At 41.9% G+C, this 22,353-nt stretch overlaps 1 pseudogene; it reads left to right on the top strand.

Annotated features, from left to right (window-relative positions):
- Nucleotides 1–414: 414 nt before the first annotated feature.
- Nucleotides 415–1,085, top strand: LOC142434937 (3-beta-hydroxysteroid-Delta(8),Delta(7)-isomerase pseudogene; annotated as a pseudogene).
- Nucleotides 1,086–22,353: the final 21,268 nt, after the last annotated feature.

The following is a 22,353-nucleotide window of genomic DNA, read 5'->3' as shown; positions in this document are numbered from 1 at the left end:
CTGCAGTATAAATCTAGGAAAATAGAAAGTCATCAAAATTGAAGAGGAGGCACATAAAGATTGATATCCTAGGCATTACGGAGCTAAATTGGACTGGAGTTGACCATTTTGGATAAGATAGTCCTACGGATTACTATGCTGGGAATGACAAATTCAAGAGGAATGGTGTTGAATTCATTGTCCTAAAGGATATTTCAAGATCTATCTTGATGATCAATAAGACTGTCTACCATAAATTAACAAAGATGTCTCTAAGGTGAAGCAGAGGTAGATAAAAACTAGCAAAGAGATATTCAGAGCCCGCAAGCCAACATAGATAGATGCAGGCACCCATGGGAGAAGCATCTCCAAAGCACGCTGCCAGGTTCTTCTTTTCCTGTTTCTCCTCTCTCTATTTAACTGCACCATCAGCCCATGCACCCGTACTGGCCTTGGCACCTAAGGCTGGACAACTAGGTGCCCAGTGACCATCCTACTTGACATCTCCTGACTGGCCTGTTCTCGGCATCTGGGGTCCTCGTTGTGACCACATGGCTGTTGTCCAGTCGAGCTGCAGTCATCCCACTGGGGACTTTGAGGTGGCTGTCCCTGTGCTGGTTTGCAGTGGGCGGGTTCATTCACCTGGTGATTGAGGGCTGGTTCCCCCCCTACCATAAGGACCTCCTTGGAGATCAAGCCTTCTTATCCCAACTCTGGAAAGAGTATGCCAAAGGGGACAGTCGGTACATTCTGGATGACACCTTCATAGTATGCATGGAAACTGTCACAGCATGGACATGGGGACCACTTAGCCTGTGGGTGGTAACTGCCTTTCTCCGCCAGTAACCTATCCGCTTTGTCCTCCAGATTGTGATTTCTGTGGGCCAGATATACGGGGATATCCTGTATTTCCTGTCAGAGCACCGCGAGGGGTTCCAGCATGGGGAGCTGGGCACCCACTCTACTTCTGGGTTTACTTTGTTTTCTTGAATGCCTCGTGGCTGGTGTTGCCGGGAGTCCTCGTGCTCGATTCTGTGAAGCATCTCACTTATGCCCACAGCACATTGGATGCCAAGACCGAAAAAGTCCAGAGTAAGCTGAACTAGGGAGTGGTGGGCTGGGCTTTGAACACTGGCTGATGGAGAACGCATCACTTGCCAGAAGAGTCAACTTCTGCTCCCAGCGGTTAGAGGGACAGAGCTAACAGACTTGCCAAACTCAGGCTGAGGGGAGGGCACAAAAAGGGCCTGCGAGAGGAAAGAAAGAAAGGGGCGAGGTGGAGCTACTGCCAAGAGCTGTTGGAACAAAGGCACAAGAAGACCCAAGGAGGGAGAAAAAGAAGAAGACCTAGGGGGCAATTTTTAAAATCAGGAAACAAAAGATCTTGACTCTAAAAAGAACAAAAACAACTAACAAAGAAACGAACAAACAACTTGCCCTCATGAAGGAAACACAGATGCTATGAGTGTTATAGCAAAGTGTGGTGAAGAAATTAGATGATGCCTCGTTACCAGATAGAATAGCGTCTGAGGTCTTGAAGAATTGGTTCTCAGCCTTCCTAATGCCGTGACCCTTTCATACAGTTCCTCATGTTTGGTGATCCCCAACCATAAAATTATTTTCATTGCTACTTCATAACTATAATTTTCCTACTGTTATGAATCGGGCAACCCCTGTGAAAAGGTTGTTCAGCCCGCAAAGGGGTTGAGACCCACAAGTTGAGAACTGCTGTCTTAAAGGTTTGTGTTCCAAACAAGCAGGCATCTAAGGGAGATGTCAATTAAGTCCTCATGGCACAAGCACATCATCATCTGGGATCCAAGGATTGTAAATGACATAATCCAAATCCAAAGGCGGGAATAGTATTAGAGCTTACATTGTGAGATTCTCATGGGCAGAAGGCTGTGGATGACAGTGGAAGCCCAAAATCCATTTGCAGGATCCACACAGGAATACGCTCCAGGGATTTCCCTCTAACCATGATTGAGGGATGGGAATAATCTGGTTAGCAGACAAAGTATTGAAGAGACGACTATCGTACATTAAAATGACCAATCTGACTTAAACAGTTAAAACCTTATCACTTGATCTTCACTTTGATACACTTTGTGTAGACTTTTAATATTTTCTGTCTTTTTAATATTGGACTTTATGTCTGTTGTATTTGGTCATTATGGGTATCCTTCTTGAATCTCTGTTATGTATTTCTCTCTCCCATTGGTATGTGAAACCCAGCATAAATGAACCTATAGAGACAGCAACTAGGAGAAGGGTTCCTGGAGGGTATGGTGTGGTAGGTGCAGGTGTGTGTGTGTGTGTGTGTGTGTGTGTGTGTGTAAGAGGGAGCTGATATCAATGAGTTCAAGAAGGAATAAAATATTTTGAAACTGATTTTAATAGTGAGTATACAATACTGTTTGATGTGATTTGATGTAATGGCATGATGTCTGGATTAACTCCTAATAACATGACTTGGGAAAGAAATCTACCTTGAAGTATAATGCTGTCTGTGATAGGATCATACTATGTGCATACCAGGAAATCCAGTCAATATGATGATTATTGAAAAATATGCACCAACCACTAAGACTAGTCATGATGAAATTGAAAAATGTAACCAACATCTTCAATCTGAAATTGATTAAAAAATGCAATCAAGATTTACTGATAATTATTGGCCATTGGAATGCAGAAGTTGGAAACAAAGAGGAAAGAAGAGTTGTTGGAAATATGGCCTTGGTGATAGAAATGAAGCTGGAGATCACATGATAGGATTTTGAAGGACCAGTGACCTCCTCACAAATACCTTCTTTAATGACACAAAAGGTGACTATACACATGGACCTCTTCAGATAGAATAAACGGAAATCAAATGGACTATATCATGGGAAGAGATAATGGAGAAGCTCAGTTTCACCAGCTAAAATAAGGCCATGAGTCAACCATTAATTTCTCAACTGTAAGTTCAAGTTGAGGCTGAAGAAAAGTAAAACAAATATATATGATCCAACATATGACCATTAGTATATCCCACCTGAATTTTGAGGCCACCTCACTGCATCAAGAAAATCAGAAAGAAAGCACACGGCAATTAAACAGACAGGAAAGAAAGAAAGGATCAGCATGGATGTCAGAAGAGATTCTAAAAGTAGCTTTTAATTATGGAGTAGCTAATAAAAATGGAAGAAATGATGAAGTTAAAGAGCTGAACAAAATTTTCAAAGGGCAGCTTAAGAAGACAAAGTAAAATAAAAATGAAGTATGCAAGGCCTAGAGCTAGAAAACCAAAAAACCAAGAATGCTTGGAATAGCTGAAAGAATTCAAGAAAAAATTCAAGCCATCCAGTTGCAATTTTGCAAGTTTCTCTGGGCAAAGTGTTGAATGATGGAGGAAGTATCCAGAGAAGTTGAAAGGAAGACCTAGAGTCACTGTAGCAACCATTTCAGGAGAAAGTATACGAGCAAGAACCAATGGTACTGAAGGAAAAAGTTCAAGCTGTACTGAAAGAATTAGCCAAAAAACAAGGATTCAGGAATTGATGGGATACCAATTTAAATGTTACAGCAAGCTGATAAAGCACTAGAAACACTCACTCATCTATGCCAAGAAATTTGCAAAACAGCTAATTGGCCAATTGCCTGGAAGAGCTTCATATTTGTACCCATTCCAAAGAAAAGGGATCCAACAAAATGTGAAAATTACAGAACAATATCATTTATATCACATGCAAATAAAATAACAGTAGCAGCAGTATATTAACCGAGAGCTAGCAGAAATGCAGGCCAAATTCAAAAGAGACTGTGGAACAAGGGATATCATTGCTGATGTCAGATGGTTCTTGGATGAAAGCAGAGAATATCAGAAAGATATTAATTTGTATTTTCATGACTATGACAAGATATTCCTGTATGGACCATAACAAACTATGGCTAGCCTTGAGGAAAAGGAGAATTCCAGAGCACTCCGTTGTGCTCATGAGGAGCCTGCACATGGATCAAGAGGCAGTCAGTTGACGAGAACAAGAGAATAGCACACGGTTGAAAATCAGGAAAGGTATGCATGAGGGTTGCGTCCTCTCACAATACTTATCCAATCTGTATGCTTGCTGGGAAAATGATCAGAGAAGTCAGACTATTTGAAGAAGGATCGAAGGAAGGCTTGTGAACAACCTTGGGTACACAGATGACACAAGCTTGCTTGCTGAAAGCGAGGAGGGCTGGAAACATTTGCTGATGATGCCTTCGGTGTGGATTAAACTTCAATGGAACTAAGATCAAAACCCTCACAAGTGTACCAGTAGGTAACATTATGATAAATGGAGAAAAGATAGACGTTGTCAAGTATTTGTCTTGCTTGGATCCACAATCGATGTTCATGAAAACAGCAGTCAAGAGATCAAGTGACACCTTGCACTGGGTAAATCTGCTGCATAAGAATTGTTTAGAGTGCTGAAAAGCAAGGATATTACTTTGTGGGCTAAGGTGTGTGCGACTCAAGCCATGGTGTTTTCAATGGTCTTATATGCGTGTGAAAGCTGGACACTGAACATGGATGGCTGGAGAAGAACTGAGGTATTCGAATAACAGTGCTGGTGAAGAATATGGAACGTACCATGGACTGCCAAAGAGCACGCTGTCTTGAAAGAAATATAGCCAGAATGCTCCATAGAAGCAAGGATGGCAAGGCTTCAGCTCAGGTACTTTGGACATGTTTTCCAGAAAGTTCTGTCGCTGGAGAAGGGCATCATGCTTGGTAAAGTGGAGAGGCAGGGAAAAAGAGGAAAGCCCTCAACAAGATGGCTTGACACCGTGGTGCAACACTGAGCTCAAACATAGAAGCACTTGTGAGAATGGCGCAGGACTGGCTGGGCCGTGTTCTGTTCTGTTCTATAGAGGGTCACTGTGAAGTGTAACTGACTGGACGGCACCTAACAACAACAAACCATGTTATCCAATGTGAGAATATGTTACCGCGAATTTTGCACACTTACTTTGGCAAGTTCTTGTGGCTTCATTAATTTGTTTGAATATAGTGGATGGATTATAAAATGGAAATGGTAGGAAAATTTTTTTTTTAGCTAAGATCCTTCATTGAACAGTCAAGTTCAGCCACACATCCAAACCACCAGGTGTGCTGCTCTGGAATGAATAATGAAAAGGAACTGAGCTGGTCAGAGAGAGCAGAAGGTGAGGATGGGTCTAGCCGAGGGAAGAGCCAAGAGTCCAGCCTTGATGCTCGGCAGTTCCTTGCTATAGAGAAGAATGAGTGCTCTGGAAACAGGCTCCCTGGGTTCAGATCTCCTCCATTACTTGATTGCTCTATACCTTGAGAAGTGTCTTCACCTGTCCGAGTCTCTGTTTTCTACAAAACGGGGATGATAAATAGCACCGACTTTATAGGACAGTCCCTAGGAACCCTAGCGGCATTGTGGTTATGTGTTGGGCTATGATCCACAAGCTGAGTGGTTTGAAAGCGCCAGCCACTCCGAGGGAAGGAAGATGGACTCTACTCCTCTAAAGAGTCACAGGATTGGAAACTCATGGGGGCAGTTCTGCTTTGCTCTATAAGGCCGCTTTGCGTCAGAATTGACTCCATGGCAGTAAGTGAGATTGTAGGGACACCTCATGTCCAGCCAACACCTGTCTGTCATTGGAGACTTGCAAGTTGCTATGATGTTGAACAGGTTTCAGCAGAGCATTGGGTGTAAAATGGACCGGGAAGAAAGGAAGAAGACCTAGCCATCTATGGTTGAAACATTAGCCAGCAAACCCTACAGATCCAGCCCCCACCAATCTGAGGGGTGGCATAGGACTAGGCAGTGTTTGGTTCTGTTGTGCCTGTGGTTGCCACGAGTCCAGGACCGACTCTAGTGTCCAGGACCAGCAGCTAATGACAGTGGCAATGAAGGGCGTCTCTTTAATGCAGAACCCCTCTGCAACTCCATTTTGCCGTGACCTTAATGCAATGAATGCTGATGGATTTAACTGCATAAGTTCACTGAAATCCTAGAATAGTTTCATTCTTGTGTCTTGAAGGGATTGGTTGATGACCTTAAGCCAAAGCATAGGAAGATTATTATCTATCAGGTGTATTTCATCCAAACCAAACTCACTGCCATCAAGTAAATTCCAAACTGATAGTGACCCTGTATAGGATTCTTGAGACTATAAATCCTTACAGGAGCTTCTCCTACAGAGCAGCTGGTAGGTTTGATCCACCAACCTTGTGATTAGCAATCCAATAGCTTCTTAAAAGTCTGATCCAAAACTATCTTTCAATCACATTATCAAAACGTCTCTAGGAAACCTATGCTAAATTACTTAAGAGCCAGATCTAGAAGGTTGACCAACTAGCACATTCAATGTCCACATAAATTAGTTTTTCCCTCCTGAAAACAGTACTTGACATAGGAGGTAGTGCTTAATGAAAGAGAAAGGAAATTAAAAAACAAAACAAAAACAAACAAACAAGCAAACAGAATCAGTGATGTGCTGGTGAAAGTGTACCACAAAATTCTCTGTGAGTTGAGGGCTACTTTTCTAGCACGGTGCAAATGCTCCTATGGAGTTGGGGAGAAATGCTCACAGTAGCATGGCCTTCTATAGTATTTTCACCATACCGAAACAGTTGACACGAATAATTTCTTTTTTTCTATGATGTTTTAATTGTGAAGTAGATGCAGGTTTGCAGCATAGATGTTCCGTTTTACATGTAAGGAATCATAGACACACAGGAAGAAGAATGAAAATAGATGGTGGTTCATCTCAACCATTGTGATCGTCGCGATGCGGCATCACTTATCCTATGTCCTCCCTGTATTTTCTGCTTCCATCTTTCTTTCTTTCTCAACCTTTCTGAAATTTGCCTTGGATAAATGCTGCCCTTTTGATCACACATGGCTGGTCATCCTCTTTATCAACCTGTCTGAAAACTGAGCCATGGCGTTGAGTCCATTCCAGATCTGAAGGGTGACTAAGGGCTACAGTCTCAGGGCTTCCACTAGTCTGTCTGACCAGGAAACCTGCTCTCTTTATGACTGTGTGTTTTGTTCTCTCCCACTCTCTCCATGACCTTCTCGTGGGGCCCCTTTCAGAGAAGTTAGTAGTGGTAGCCAGGTACCATCTTCTTAGATATGCATATTTTAAAATTCATTGATGATAGTCCAATTATTAGGACATGGTAAGTTTTGGTTACTATCATCTTTGTTTTCAATATAATTTATTGTAAATTTATATAATTTCTTTTCAATAATGGTTGTATTTAACAACCAGCTTGGAACTATCCTGATCTTTTCTTAATAACTTTATTGGGGGCTCTTATAACATTCCTTACATCAGGAAACCAGCTCTAGCACCCCATGATCCAGTGCCCTAATTTGCATTTGGTTAATGAAGTGGAAAAGCTTCATCTGGGTCCATCATCCTGATGACTCCAGGTCTCATCCATCATGACTTTCTGCTCTGGTCACGCTAATTCTCCTTTCTCCCCTCCACAACTGGATCCACCGCTTCTGAGCATTCTAATCGCTGCTTCAAAATGCCCATCCCAAGAGGAGGCTGGGTTCTTTAGGTGCCATTGAGCTTTTGTTAATGGTGGGGAAATGATTTAGGAGATGATAGGGAGAATTGCCACACAATGTAAAGAATGTAACGAACGGAGGTGATGTAACCAATGTACATGAATTGTACAAATAGAAATTGCTCAACTGGTAAATGTTTTCTTGTGAATATTTTCAGCACAGCTAAGAAAGAAAGATGGGGGTGGGGTGAGGGAGAAAGAAGGAAGAGGGATGGAGAAAGGGAGAGGAAAAAGAGAGAGAGAGACAGGGAGAGAGAGAGAGAGAGAGAGAGAGAGAGAGAGAGAGAGAGAGAGAGAGAGAGAGAGAGAGAGGAAATCCCATCCTATCAATCCATTTCTCTGTCTTTGGTTCAAAGCTTGAGAGGCCTCCTGAAAGTAGCATCCAATTTCAGTCCTCCACTGGACAGTGCTGAAGACTCCCATGATGGCTACCCAATAAAACCCGACTTGGCCAGTAAGCTGGGCTCTTATGTGTCAGCCCTCTCCCCATCACTCAGAAGCTTTTCTCAAGCTTCACATTGGGGACTACCTGACATTTCAATCAGGATAAAACCCAAAATGTGAGAAACCGGGCCCCAGTTCTCTATCAGAGACTCCCATGTCTGGAGCCATGGGCTCTACGAGCCTGATGTGCTCACAATGTCCCCCGTGACTGGTCACTGCTCTCTCTATGGATCATGAGCGTGTCCCACGGGTCTTTCTTATTGCCCAGAATGTTCTTCCTTCCCCTCCACTCTTCCTGCTGCAGAACTTCTCATCCTTCAGGCTTATGTTCTTGCATTACATCCTCCAGAAAAATGTTCCTGTATTTTGTACACCCCCCCCACTTCCACAACAAAATGAAAGTGTCTTTTCTCTGAGTTATCATCATGCACTGTGCAATGATTCTGTATCTTTTTCCCTAGAATGAACCTCTCACTGGCAAGGACAGTGTAGTATTCCTCTCTGTAACCCAATGTCTAGCATATAGCAGGAGACCTTGGCGATATAGCAGGGTCAGTTTCAGACCACCACAATCAAGTGAATATTGCAATCACGTGAGTCACATGACATTTTTGGTTTCTCAGTATGGTAGTTACAAATCTGGTGTCATCTTGAGTGGAAGTGAGAGAAACACAGCAAAATAGAGACAGGTTGAGTCTGGCTACTGACCCCCATAGGCCTGGTTCACAGGGACTAGAGGAGAAAAGAATAGCAGGTTGACTGCTCTGAAGTTCATGATGTAGCAAGGGACTTAGAGTTGTACAGATTTTGTGATGGGGCTCAAGGTCAAAAGGCAAGGCAGCCAATGGGCACCCTGGTGAGGCTAAGTGAGGCAGCCTACATTGAGTTGACCAGAACCTGACTAGATGAAGAGAATATTTTTGAGTCTGTGAAGTGTTGCACATTGCTGCTAACTTTATGGATCTCCTGTCCTGTTTTGACTTTGTTTATGGATACAGACTCACAAGGTTCCAACTGGAATGAAGTTTCTTAACGTCAGAATATGATTGTCTTCTTAGAGCACTGGGTTGATGTAAATGGGCAGTATAGAAATTGGATACCTAAAATTGGGTGGATAAAGGCATGAAGTGACTGGTTTACAAAATTTCATAGGTGGGGGAATATATTCATAGGATTAAGGTGTAGGTGTTACTTAACTGCAATTGTTAGGCATATAGAATGTCATGTTGTTCACTTACAGAATACTACATTTAAAAGAGATGCTGGCATATATTGAATTGTATGCATTTTAGTTTTATCCTGTTAGGTACAAACATAATTTTATTGAAAATTATATATGACTAAAAAGTTGCGTGAAAGTGTCAAGTTGACAAGGGGTGGTCTGTGGTAGTTACATAATCTGGTGTCAACTTGAGACTATTAAGAGTGAATGGGGTGGAGTGTGGTCTGTCAATCAGGTCACAGCTTGATGATCTCATTTGGAGGCACATGGAGTTAAATAGTTTACTGGAGGCCAGATACACATACTTTCTGTGAGACATTCCTGTTGAAAAGCCCATGTGGCTATGCTGATAGAGCCAGAGTCCTGGAGCTGGAGGAGTCACATGGAGACCCATGCCACCACTGATACTTTCACCACCACTGGATTCCCAAGACTTTCAACCCATTGACCTGGGATCTTCCTGCATCCAGTGTCATTGCATGGCTGCGTGAGTCTGAAGAGGAATTTATGGACTAGTATCAACATATGGCGTAATATCGAACTTATGGACTTGATCTAGACTGGGCTGGGATGCTTTCTTAATGTACAATTGCTCTTTGATATAAAGTTCCCTTCTACACACGTATTAGTGTCTATGGATTTGTTTCTCTAGTTACCCAGACTAACACACTCAGTCCAGATAAAAGCTATGTTTACACTATACAGTAATCTATTAAGTGTACAAGTAGCATTATGAAAAAGTAAAGATTATGGTGAAAATGATGAAAATATGACACAGAGACAAGAAGTGAGTATTTGCTGTTGGACAAATGGTACCTGTAGGTTTTTTAGATTTAGGATGGCCACAAACTTCCTCTTTGTTAAAAAAAAGAGAAAAATCAACAAAAACCAAGTGTCATATCTGTAGACTGCAACAAAGCAAACCAAAACCATACTCACTGCCATGATCAAGAGCCAATGTTTTTTTTTCCTTTCTTGTTCTTTTGATACTTGAAGTAACAACAAAACAAAAAAAAATTTTTAGAATTCTGAAATTGGCATAATTTCATATTTAGATTCCCCCCAAAAGATTTCACATGTGTCATTCCTAGCAGAGTTGTGCTACTAGCACTTTTCAAAATTGTTATTAATCTGACTTCACTTTAGATGTGGAAGGATTTCTTTTTCTTTTTAATCATTTTACTGGGGGCTCATACAACTCTTATCACAATCCATCCATCCATCCATCCATTGTGTCAAGCATATTTGTACATTTGTTGCCATCATCATTCTCAAAACATTTTCTTCCTCCTTGAGCCCTTATTTTCCCCTCCTTCCACACCCTCTCACTTGATAATTTATAAATTATTATTTTTCATGTCTTATACTGATTGATGTCTCCCTTCACCCACTTTTCTGTTGTCCACCCCCCTGGGAGGGTGTTATATGTAGATCATTGTGATCAGTTCCCCCTTTCTCCTTCCCCCTTCCCCTCCTGGTATCGCTACTCTCAATATTGGCCCAGAGGAGTTTATCTGTCTTGAGTTTTCTGTGTTTCCAGCTCTTATCTGTACCTGTGAACATGCTCTGCTCTAGCCGGATTTGTAAGGTAGAATTGGAATCATGATAGTGGGAGGTGGGGAAGAGGAAGCATTAAAGAACTAGAGGAAAGTTGTATGTTTCATCGGTGCTATACTGCACCCTGACTGGCTCATCTCCTCCTTGTGATCCTTCTATAAGGGGATGTCCAATTGTCTACAGAGGGGCTTTGGTTCTCCACTCCGCATTCCCCCTCATTCACAATGATATGATTTTTTGTTCTGGGTCTTTGATGCCTGGTACCTGATCCCATCGACACCTCATGATCACACAGGCTGGTGTGCTTCTACCATGTGGGTTTTGTTGCTTCTCAGCTAGATGGCCACTGGTTTATCTTCAAGCCTTTAAGACCCCAGGTGCTATATCTTTTGATAGCCGGGCACCATCAGATTTCTTCACCACATTTTCTTGTGCACCCATTTTGTCTTCAGTGACCGTGTCAGGAAGGTGAGCATCACAGAATTCCAGGTTATTGGAACAGAGTGTTTTTGGTTGAGGGAGTATTTGAGTAGAGGCCCAATGTCCGTCTGCTACCTTAACACTAAACCTATAAATATATGCACATAGATCTATTTCCCTATCGTTGTATATAGATATATACATGCCTGTATTTAGACCTCTATAAATGCCCTTTGCCTCCTAGTTCTTTCCTCTGTTTCCTTTAACTTTCCTCTTGTCCCACTATCATGTTCAGCCTTCATTTGTGTTTCAGTAATTCCTCTCGGTTACATTGCCCTGGATCAAGACCTGCCACGCCTCCTACACCCTCATTGACACTGATTTTAGATCACTTGCTTTTCCCTTGTCCCTAGGTTTGTTAAACTCCACTTCCTTTCCCCCACCTCCCCTTTCCTGTGTCCTCCCAGAATCGTAGGTCCTCTGTTTTCTCCTTTGAAATGTTTATCCCGCCTATCTTATCTAGATAGGCATGCAGAGACAATAATAAGCACAAAAACAAGACAGAGCAAAACAAAGCAACAAAAGAAAACAAAACAAAGCCATGAACAAAAAAAATTCAAGCCTATAAATAGTTCCAGGTCTTTTTGTTGACCTTTAGGAGTGTTTTCTGGTTGAGTCTGATGGGCTACCATGCCCTGGTCCCACAACCTAATTTTGATATTCCCTGGAGACCTCATTTCTCTGCTCCCCTTGCTGTTCTGTTGCATGCCCATCGTGTTTCATCTCCATGTGGTGGGGTCAGATCGGGCACAATTCCTGCACTGTCTTCAGTGTTGTCCCCTGAAGCACTATGGGTCAGTGAGAGACATCATGTCTCGTGGTGGAAATGGCCCTATGGTCCTCTCTGTGCATTGGCTGCTCTGAGCAGGAATATCATCCTTGGGCCTTGGTGGGCCAGGATGTACTCCAGTCTCTCTCCCTCCCCCTTCGTTTGCTCCTGTGTGCTCTGATCAGATGTGTCCCTGTCCTTGAGTTGTAGCTTCAGTGATGTCCTCTGAAGTGAATTCTTCTGGGGGGTGGGAGTGGCTATCCACATAGTTGCATTTGGAGCTGGCCCCGCAGACCTCTCTATTGGTTCCCTGCTTCATGGCGGTATGTTGCATTCACGTCTTGGTGCACCAGGCTGATGTCTGGTTTCCCTCTCCCTGTGGAGATATAAACACCTTCCCCTTGCGTGGGTTAGTGACCTGGTCCTCCGCTGCCCATGTCTTTTTTTTTTAACTTTCCCCCTCCTTTTTAGTTGGCTGCCATATACATCCCTGGATTTGGTCTGGCCCCTGCCATACTACCTGGTCCTCCCCCCAGGAATGTTTGTATACAGTAGCTTTTCTCCTATGGCCCTTTTGCACTTTTAAGTTTACCTCAGTGGACTCATGTTGTATTTGTCCTTTTGTGCTTGGCTTACTTCACTTAGCATAATTTCCTCCAGTTCTTCCCATGTGGTGATGTGCTTCATGTGTTCATCAGTGCTTTTTAGGGATGTGTAGCACTCCATTGTAAGCATGTATCAGAGTTTTTTAATTCATTCATCTGTTGATGGAAATTTGGGTTTTCCAACTCCTTGTAATTGTGAACTGCACCGTGATGAACATTGGAGCACAGATGTCTGGCCGTGGTTTGTTTCTTGCCTCTTCTGGATATATGCCCAGTAGGGGGATTTCTGGGTCATATGGTATCTCAATTTCCATCTGTTTTAGATATCGCCAAATCGATTTCCATAGTGGCTGTACCTACCTACAGGTCCACTAACAGTGGACAAGAGTTCCTATCTCTCCACAGCCCCTCCAACACTTGTTACTTTCTAATTTTTTTAAATTGGGTTATCTTTGAGGTTGTTAGGTGGTATCTTGTTGTTTTAATTTGCATTTCTCTTATGGCTAATGACCGGGAACATTTTCTCATAAATTTACTGGTCATTCAGATTTCTGCCCTAGTGAAACGTCTCTTCAGGTCCTTTGCCCACCTCCTAAGTAGGCAATTATTTATTTATTTATTTTTTGGGTAAGCTAGCAAACATAGTATTGTAGGTTTTAGTAATAAGGCCTTTGTCTGGCATGTCATTGTTAAAGATGTTTTCCCAGTGTCTGGGCTCTCTTATTACTTTCTTGGTGAAAGTAATAAGTACATTAGTATATCCCACTTGTCAATTTATGACTCATCTGTTTTTGTGCCCTTTTCTATTTTTGGTAGCCTATATATTCCCTGTGCCAACGTCCTCAGGTTGGTTCCAATTCCCTTGTTGATCACCCTAATAATTTGGGGTTTTACCTCAAGGTCTGTGATCCACCTTGAGTTTATTCCTGTGCATAGAGTGAGATAGGAGTCTTGTTCATTTTTCTGAAGATAGATATTCATTCTTTCCAGAACCACTTGTTGAAGAGGGCATCTGCTTCCCATTGGATATTTTTTGGGCCCTTATCAAAGATCAGTTGTCTGTATGCTGATGATTTTATTTCTGGGTTTTCAGTTCTTTTCCATTGGTCTGAGTATGTGTCTTTATACCTATACCATGTGATTTTGACCACTGTGGCTGTATAATATGTGCTAAAGTCAGGTAAAGCAAGCCCTCCCACTGTGTCCTTCTTCTTGAGGAGTTCTCTGCTAATTCTGGGCTTCTTCCCTCTCCATATGAAGTTGGTAATCAGTTTTTCCAATTCTTTGAAGAAAGATGATGTTATTTGTATCAGGATAGCATTAAACTTATATAGTGAGTGCCTTGGGCAGAACTGACATCTTTACTATATTGAATTGTCTATCCATGAGCATGGGCTATTCTTCCATTTGTTGAGGTCACTCTTGGTTTCTTGCAATAGTGTTCTGTAATTTTCCTTGTATAAATCTTTTTTTTAATCAGGTATATCCCTAGATATATCAATTTGTGCTTGTCTGTTGTGAAGGGTACTGCCTTTTTGATCCCCACTTCTGTGGTCTTGTCTGATGTGTATAGCAGTCTGATACACTTCTCCTTGTTGAGCTTGTATCCTTGCCACTCTGCCATATTCCTCTATTGCTTCCAGTACTCCCCCTGTGGAGCTTTTGGGATTTTCTATATATAAAATCATATTACTGTAGATAATGAGAGTTTCACCTCTTCCTTCCTCAGGCAAATATCTTTGATGTCTTTTCTTTGCCTTATGATGTTAGCTAGGACCTCCAGTGAGCCAGTGTTACTGAATGAAGAAGTGCAAGTTGCACTGAAGACATTAGCCGAAGACAAGGCTCACAGAACTGATGGATTACCAATTGAAATGTTTCAACAATCCAATGAAGCACTGGAAGCACTCACTTGTCTCTGCCTGGAAATTTGAAAGACAGCTACTTGGCTAACTGAAAGAGATCAATATCTGTCCCCATTCCAAAGAAAGGTGACCCAAAAGAAAGTGAAAATTATAGAGAAAAATAATTGATATCACATGCAAATAATTTTTTTCCTGAAAATTGTCCAACAACAGTTATAGCAGTATATTGACAAGGAGCTGACAGAGGTTTGGGCCAGACTCAGAAGTGGACATGGAACAAAGGATATCATTGCTGATGCCAGATGACTTTTGGCTCAAAGCAGAGAACACCAGAAAGATGTTTGGTTAGTTGTGTTTTATTGACTATGCCAAGTCATTTGACTACCTGGGTCATAACAAACTATGATAGCCTAGAGAAGAGTTGGAATTCCAGGACACTTAATTGTGCTTAGGGGTAACGTTTACATGGATCTAAAGGCAATTTTGGGAACAGAATAAGGGAATGTATTGTTTAAAATCAGGAAAGGTATACATCAGGGTTGTATCCTCTCACCATACATGTTCATTTTGTATGCTGAGCAAGTAATCAGAGAAGCTGGATTATATGAAGAATTGGGCACCAGGATTGGAGGATGGCTTATTAACAGCCTGTGATATGCAGATGACACACTCTTGCTTGCTGAAAGCTAGGAGGACTTGACGCACTTGCTGATAATTTCAGCTTGAAGTATAACTTAGAACTCATTGTAAAGGAGACAAAATTCCCCACAACCAGAACAATAGATAACATCATGATAAATGGAGAAAAGAGTGTATTTGTCAAGAGTTCATCTTGCTTGGAGTGATCACTGAATTAGCAATCAGGAGAGCAAAGGACACATAAAACTGGGTAAGTCTAATAAACAAGGCCTCTTTAAAGTGCTGAACAATAAGAGCTTACTTTGAGGTCGAAAGTGTGCCTAATTCAAGCCATGGTCTTTGCAATTGCTTCATGTGCATATGAAAGTCGGACATTGATTGAATAAGGCAAATGAAAGAAGAAGCAATGCACTTGAATTAAGGCACTGGTGAAGAGTATTGAAAGTATTATGGACTGCCAAAAGAACCGACAAGTCTATCTTGAAAGAAGTATAGCCAGAATCCTTCTTAGAGGCAAGGATGGTGCAAGAGCAGTGAATTATTTAATGTGATTCTTGTAGCCAAATTCTCTAACTCCAAATGACCTTTTCCTGCATGGGTTTGTGAAGAAGGTGGGGGAGATACTGAGAGGATTCACCTGTGAATAATTGCAAACAGGATTCCCTGGAGGGGCATGAGCCTTCTGAGAAGCGGATTGGGTGGGTGGAGGGATCTCATTATCAGCAAGAGCCAGGAGTGGATTGTGTCTTCTGGACCTCCTGTGTCCAGTGAACCTCCAGGCTCCAGGTGACAGCTATACCATCAGAGGAGCAGCAGCAGAATCAGGAACCAAAGCATGGAACTGAGTGATGGCCTTCCCAACCCACAGAGCAATTTAAGATGAGTGCTTTGGTGCGGGAGTCTGGCTTGCCGAGTGGGATGCCCCTGGGAAATCAATTGGAGAAGTTGGACTTGCTGACTCATGGAAGTGGGGCTGAGTGCCCTCAGGCTAAGGTTTACTAGATTGTGGGTGCCTCTGGGTACTTAATTCAGGGAACTGGGTTTATTAATCCAAAACTTGAACTGAATGCTTTTGAGTTGAGCATAATGGTAGGCACCGTTGTCATTACAACTTGTTAACATTCGAAATAAACCCTTTAATCATGAATTTTGTCTGTAAGTGGTTGTGTAGCCTTCACAATGAATATTAGAACCCAAATGTATGAAGTAGAGAACATTAATTAAGGCAATGCAAATGGTGAGGCTTCATACTTTGGATCCTCTGTCAGGAGAGACTGGTCCCTGGAGAAGGGGGAGGGGGAGGTGTGGAAGGCCTTCAATGAGATGGATTGACAAGGTGGCTACCGCAATGGGCTCCAGCATAGGAACAATTATGAGGCTGGTGCAGGACCAGGCAGTGTTTCATTCTGTTTTATGTGCAGTCGCTATGAGTCAGAATCAACTTAACGGTAGTTAAAAACAACACAGATTTGCCCACTGCAGGGTGGCCACGAACTTCCACTTTTGTAAAACCAAACCATAGTATCTGTGGAGTACAATAAAGGGAATCAAAACCAAACTCATTGCCATTGAAACATAGTTATTACAGAAGAGAGTAGAGCTACCCCTGTCGGTTTCTGAGACTGTCACTCTATCAGGATTAGGAAGTCTCACGGTTTTCCTTGAGTGGCTGGTGGTTTCAAAATGCTAACCTCATGGTTAACAGCCCAACATGTAACCGCTACTCCAACAGGGCTCCTGCAACAAAGCAGAGTGCAATAAAAGAGGCATGCCTGTTATAAAGGAGACCAGGTAGTGCTGTTGGGAAAGCATTAGGCTGCTAATCACAAGATCAGCAGTTCAAAACCAGCAGTGGCTGTTGGAGGGAAAATTGTACAGCCTTAGAAACCCTATATAGGGTCACTACGAGTCGGAATCGACTCGATGGCAATTAATTAAAAAATATTTATGCCTGTAATATCAAGTAAATTAATCGAAACTATTAATGTCTGGAGTAAGAACTATCACCATAGTTAAGCAACTATTCTCTTGGATGTTCCTTCAGATGGAAGCATGAGTAGCGAACACTCTCACATCTGAACCTTAAGGTAAGCATGGGCACTAGGAGAGAGACATTTGCCCATCTTAAAAAATCCAACTGTGAATTCATGGTCCATTTATTTACTCATTTAACACGTGTAATATTTGAAGAAGGAGCACTGGCTGCCAGTCCAAACCCACCATCCTGTCCTTAGCAGAAAGAGGCAGCAGTCTACTTTCATAAAGATTTACAGTCCCCTCCTTTTTCACGGATCTGGCCTCCAGTAGGACTGGGTTGACATTATTCTTTTCCTAAGAAGCTGTTTCTTAAGGAGCTTTACAAAACAGTCAGGAAAAATAGAGACCAGGAACTAGCCCAGAAATCTCCTTCTTCTGGTCTTCAGTTAACACGATGATGTTTTTAATGTTTCTAATGATAGAAAAACTTTGATGATCTCTCTCTCTTTTTGGCAAAGAGACCCTGACAATGCAGTGGGATATGAATTGTCTTGTGCATTAGTGATTTAAATCGTGCAAGAGCCCAATATTTGACGTGCACTCTATATCAGCGGTTCTCAACCTGTGAGTCACGACCCCTTAGGGGGTTGAATGACCCTTTCACAGGGGTCGACCGATTCATAAGAGTAACAAAATTAGTTATGAAGTAGCAATGAAAATAATTTGATGGTTGAGGTCACCACAACATGAGGAACTGTATGAAAGGGTCGCAGCATTAGGAAGGCTGAGAAGCACTGATCTACAGGTGTAACTTATGGCTGCTCCTGCCTCAGTCCGTGAATGATCTGACAGGGGGCTTCTTAGCATTGGACTGTTAACCACAAGAGATGAAGTTCAAATCTACCAGTCACTCCATGGGAGAAAAATGAGGTTGTCTGTTTCCATAAATATTTAATCTCAGAAACACTAAGATACATTCGGTTCTGTTCTATAAGGTTCTGATGAGTTGTGACATGTGGTGTGGTGAGGTCCTTTGAAAAACAAAGCTTTGTTTTTATGGCCTGTCACAGACAAGTCAAAATTCTGAGAAGAATTTTGCTATCTGGAAGATGATTAACAATTACAGTGAGAAATTACTAAGCATTCATTCAGTGTGAGCCAGAGATGGATAAATATCATCTCTTTAATCTTCACAACAGTTCTATAAGGTCAATGCTATACCCTCATTTCTCAGGTGTGGAAACTGAGCTATAAAGATGTTAGGTAATTTCATGATAGTCACAGTGGTGGGAACAAGATTTTAACTTCAACAGAGAGTCTGTGCTCTCAACGACTACACTTTATTGACAGGTGCATGGATGGATGAACGAATGGAGTGCGGCGGAAAGCATCATGGAGTGCAGGGGTTTCTGTGTTGGATCATGATCCCCAAACCTGATCCAGGTACTGTTTATATTTGTTTGTTTTGAAATTACAAAATGTTTTAAAATAGTAGAGCTTTGCATACACAGGTTTCCATTTTTACCAAAACATATACAACCTCAGAGTCCAACCATCCTAAGATTTTGGGTTTTTTTTTTCCATCTGCACAGACATGTGCTCTGCCTGCCACTTCCAAAGGGGGAGACTCTCCAGTCTTCTAGCAAGTACCTTTCCTTCTTAGTGAAGACCCCCATAAAAGACACTCTCCTCAACAACTTTCCAAGCTCTTCTTCTCTGTTCTTATTATTTATGTAATTTATTAATTGGGAATTAATACATAGATCATTCCATAGTTCAATCATGTCAAAGACTATTTTGCAATTGTTACCAAAGTCTGTTTCCAAACATTCTTTTTCTTCTTGGAGTCCTTGACATCGTCTCTCTTTTACCCCACACTACCCCCACTCTACACCCCCCCCAAAAAAACACCCACCTTATTCTACTTGCTATCCCTATAGGTTCATCAATCTTGGGTTTCATGTACTGAATACCAGAAAAACATATAACACAACTTCAAGAGGGTGACCCCCCAGTGACATAAAACCTCAGAAATAAACCCTAATCTGAACAACAACATCAGCACAATCAAAAAACAACTACAGACAATGTTGAAACCAGTTAAGGTCCAGTCGTTATCATAGGGGTGGGGGTGGAGGATCAACTGGCAAAGTTTTAACTGTTCAAGTCAGGTTTATCCCTTTGACCTATATTCATCTTTCCAATGCACTCTGTTTAGTAAGTACTCTCCTCCCATCCCTCAATTATGAATAGAGGGAGATCACTGGAGGCTTATTTTCGATGTACTTTCCACAAATGTATGTTGGGTTCCTACTGTCATCGTTGCTTTCTGAAATATGGATTCTCACAATTTAGGTTCTGATAATAATCCCTCCTTTGACTTCAGATTATATGCTTTACAGTCCTTCGGTGCCTGATGATGGTGTGCTTCTTCCATGTGGATTTAGTTGACATCTCACTAGGATAGCTGCTTGTTTGGAGACAAGTCGTTAAGACCCTAGGTGCTATTTTATGTGATAGCCGGGCACCATCTACTTTCTTCACCACATTTTGCTATAGCACCCATATCTTCTGTGTTACCTTCCTGAGGTTGAGTATCAAACAAGGCCATGATGTAAGAACTAATTCTTCTTAAGTTGGAGCTAGGATTTCATGAGAGCCCCCAAACCCATTACTGTATCTGTCTTTGTTTTTGTTTGGTTTGTTTTTTATCTGCCTTTGACTCCCTTTCAGAACCTCCTTGTTAATTTATGGTAGAGTCTTATCAATCACCCCCCAGGGCATAATGATCTTCCCTTAATATTGTCTTTGGTACTAATTTTTTAAAACCCTGTTGAGAGGGATCTTGGGCCATATCACACAGGTACTGTTTTTTTTAATTCCTAGCTGGAATATTGGTCCCCAATCTTTCCATGAATTGCCTGAATGGTCAGAGGGGGATAGAAGAGTGTGTGAGCTGAAAGGCATGGCTTTCAAATAGTCCTCTTCTACAACCTAAACCATCCCACCTTAAACCCAAGCTTCTGTAGATAAGGGAACAGTGGAGTTTTCCCCAGGCAGCAGGTTGCATGAGAAAAACACTCCTAAAACTGAGACTTAATATAAAGAGGAAAAGGTGGACCCCCAAAAGACCTTTCCACATAAGCCAGAGATGTTTAAAAAAACAAACCAAACAACCAACCAATAAACCAACAAACAAAACCCCTCCTTGGTTCTTCCAAATGGAATCTCCAGTACTGAGAACATTCGTAGACTGAGGTAGGGGGCATTCATGAGTTTCCCCTGGGATATAGAGTGGACATCAAATATGACTCTAGTACCCTAAGTCATGGAATACCTTTGAACACTGGTGCGCAACCACAGTACTGTTATCTTCAAAATAAGGGACATACCATAGGTCTAGCTGAAAGCTGGGATAAAGTATCTCTTAAAGACTACTTCAGCTTACAGATTTTCAAAGACTCTTTTATGACTCTAACATTCCACTTTTCATTTTTATCTTTTTAGTCTTCAACTCTATACTCACTTTACCCCCAGTGACAAGAAGATTCAAAATAGGCATATTGGCAAGTAAGGGACAGAGAGAGATAGGCAAGTTGTTTTGTCATTAGGAGCCCCGAGTTTGTAGTCCTAATGAGGGAGTCCCTCAGGGAGGAGGGTTCCAATGAAAAAGAGGGGGCAAGTTTTTAGAGGGCTCAAATAAGAAAGAATAGGCTAGAGCATGGGAATCTAGACCTAGGAAGTGAGGAGATTGGCAGAGTGGTGAATCTAATGCATCCAACAGCCTGGATGCATCACTCCCAGCCTCCTTGCTTCTGTGCTTCATGACATTGTGAATAAGCCACTTGATTTTCCTGAGCCATAATAGCTTACTTGTAGAAGATGGGCAATAATAGCATCTATCTCAGGGCTACATAAGATGATGTGTAAGTGTCCAGCACACAGTTAACTTTCCATAAAGGTAGCTGCTCCTGTAATGTTTTTGTCATCATTACTTTGAGTGTCCAACCAGGTATCTAGGGCTTCGGTTGTTAGGCGGTACCTCATGCTCGGCAACTTGTACTAGTGGTAAGAGTGGGGGCTCTTGAATCAGATGGCAATCTGACCCTAGGTAAATAACATAATCACCTTGTGCTATAATTTACTCATCAGTGTATTACATAGGGCAGTTGCCAGATTAAGCCCTGCACTATCATATTAGCCACCTGAATTTAGACCCTGATATACTCATAACAAAAACAAAACTCACTGCCATTGAGTTGCTTCAGACTCATAAGTGACCCTATAGGACAGAGTAGAACTTCTCTGATGGGTTTCCAAGGCTGTACTTTGTTATAGGAGTAAAGCCTTGTTTTTTTCTCAGAGAGGCTGGTGGTTTCCAACTGCAGACTTAGTGGTTAGCAGCCCAATAAAGAAAGCACACGGCACCAGGGTCCCTATGCTTATTCTTGCCATTCTCCTGGTAGGAGTTAGAGATGAACCCATTCTCCCAGTATCTGTTTAAACAGACCTGCTGACGATAACACTGTATGACCTACAGGTAAAATGTCAGATCTGCCACGTGAAGAAGATAGCTGGGAAGGAGGCTGACCATCTGGGGAGTGACTGCAATGGCCACCAAAGGTATTCCTCAGCCCATAATCCTGGAAATGTACATAACCTTCCTGAACTCCCTGCTCAGGGAGGCAGTTTTTGTTGGGCTTGTTCTAAGCTGCTCTCCTTGGGTATCAATACCCAATAAGATCTCCACTTGTTTCTCTCATTTCTGTATCTAGGATTTGCTTTTCATGGCAGACACTCTGACTAGCCAAGTTGTGTTAACATTATGACCTTTTTCCTACAGTCAAGGCTGCAGTCTTGGATTGAGCATAAATGATATCCTCACTCAAGATGAATTGTCAAGTATGTAGTCCACATGAGAAAAGAATGTATGAAGTCCTTGCCAGAAGATGAAAAGGCAAGCACTTCAGTTGTCAGAAGGAGCCCAAGTGACACAGAGGTTAAGCATTCAGCTAAGAAAAAGGTTTGTGGTTTGAACCTACCAGTCACTCAATGGGAGACAGAGGTAGAATCTGCTTTTGTAAAGATTAGATACAGCCTTTTAGAACCTTATGGGGCAGTTATACTCCATCCTATAAGGTTGCTGAGCCAAAATAAACTCAATGGAAATTAAGTTTAAAATTTTTTTCTAGTTGTTAAAGATTATCTATATGCATATTTCCATTTTTTTCAAAAAA

The sequence above is a fragment of the Tenrec ecaudatus genome, chromosome X, assembly GCF_050624435.1.
Source record: "Tenrec ecaudatus isolate mTenEca1 chromosome X, mTenEca1.hap1, whole genome shotgun sequence".
Taxonomy (NCBI): Eukaryota; Metazoa; Chordata; class Mammalia; order Afrosoricida; family Tenrecidae; genus Tenrec; species Tenrec ecaudatus.
Note: the sequence above shows the minus strand (reverse complement) of the source record. Positions and strands in the feature narration are given on the sequence as shown.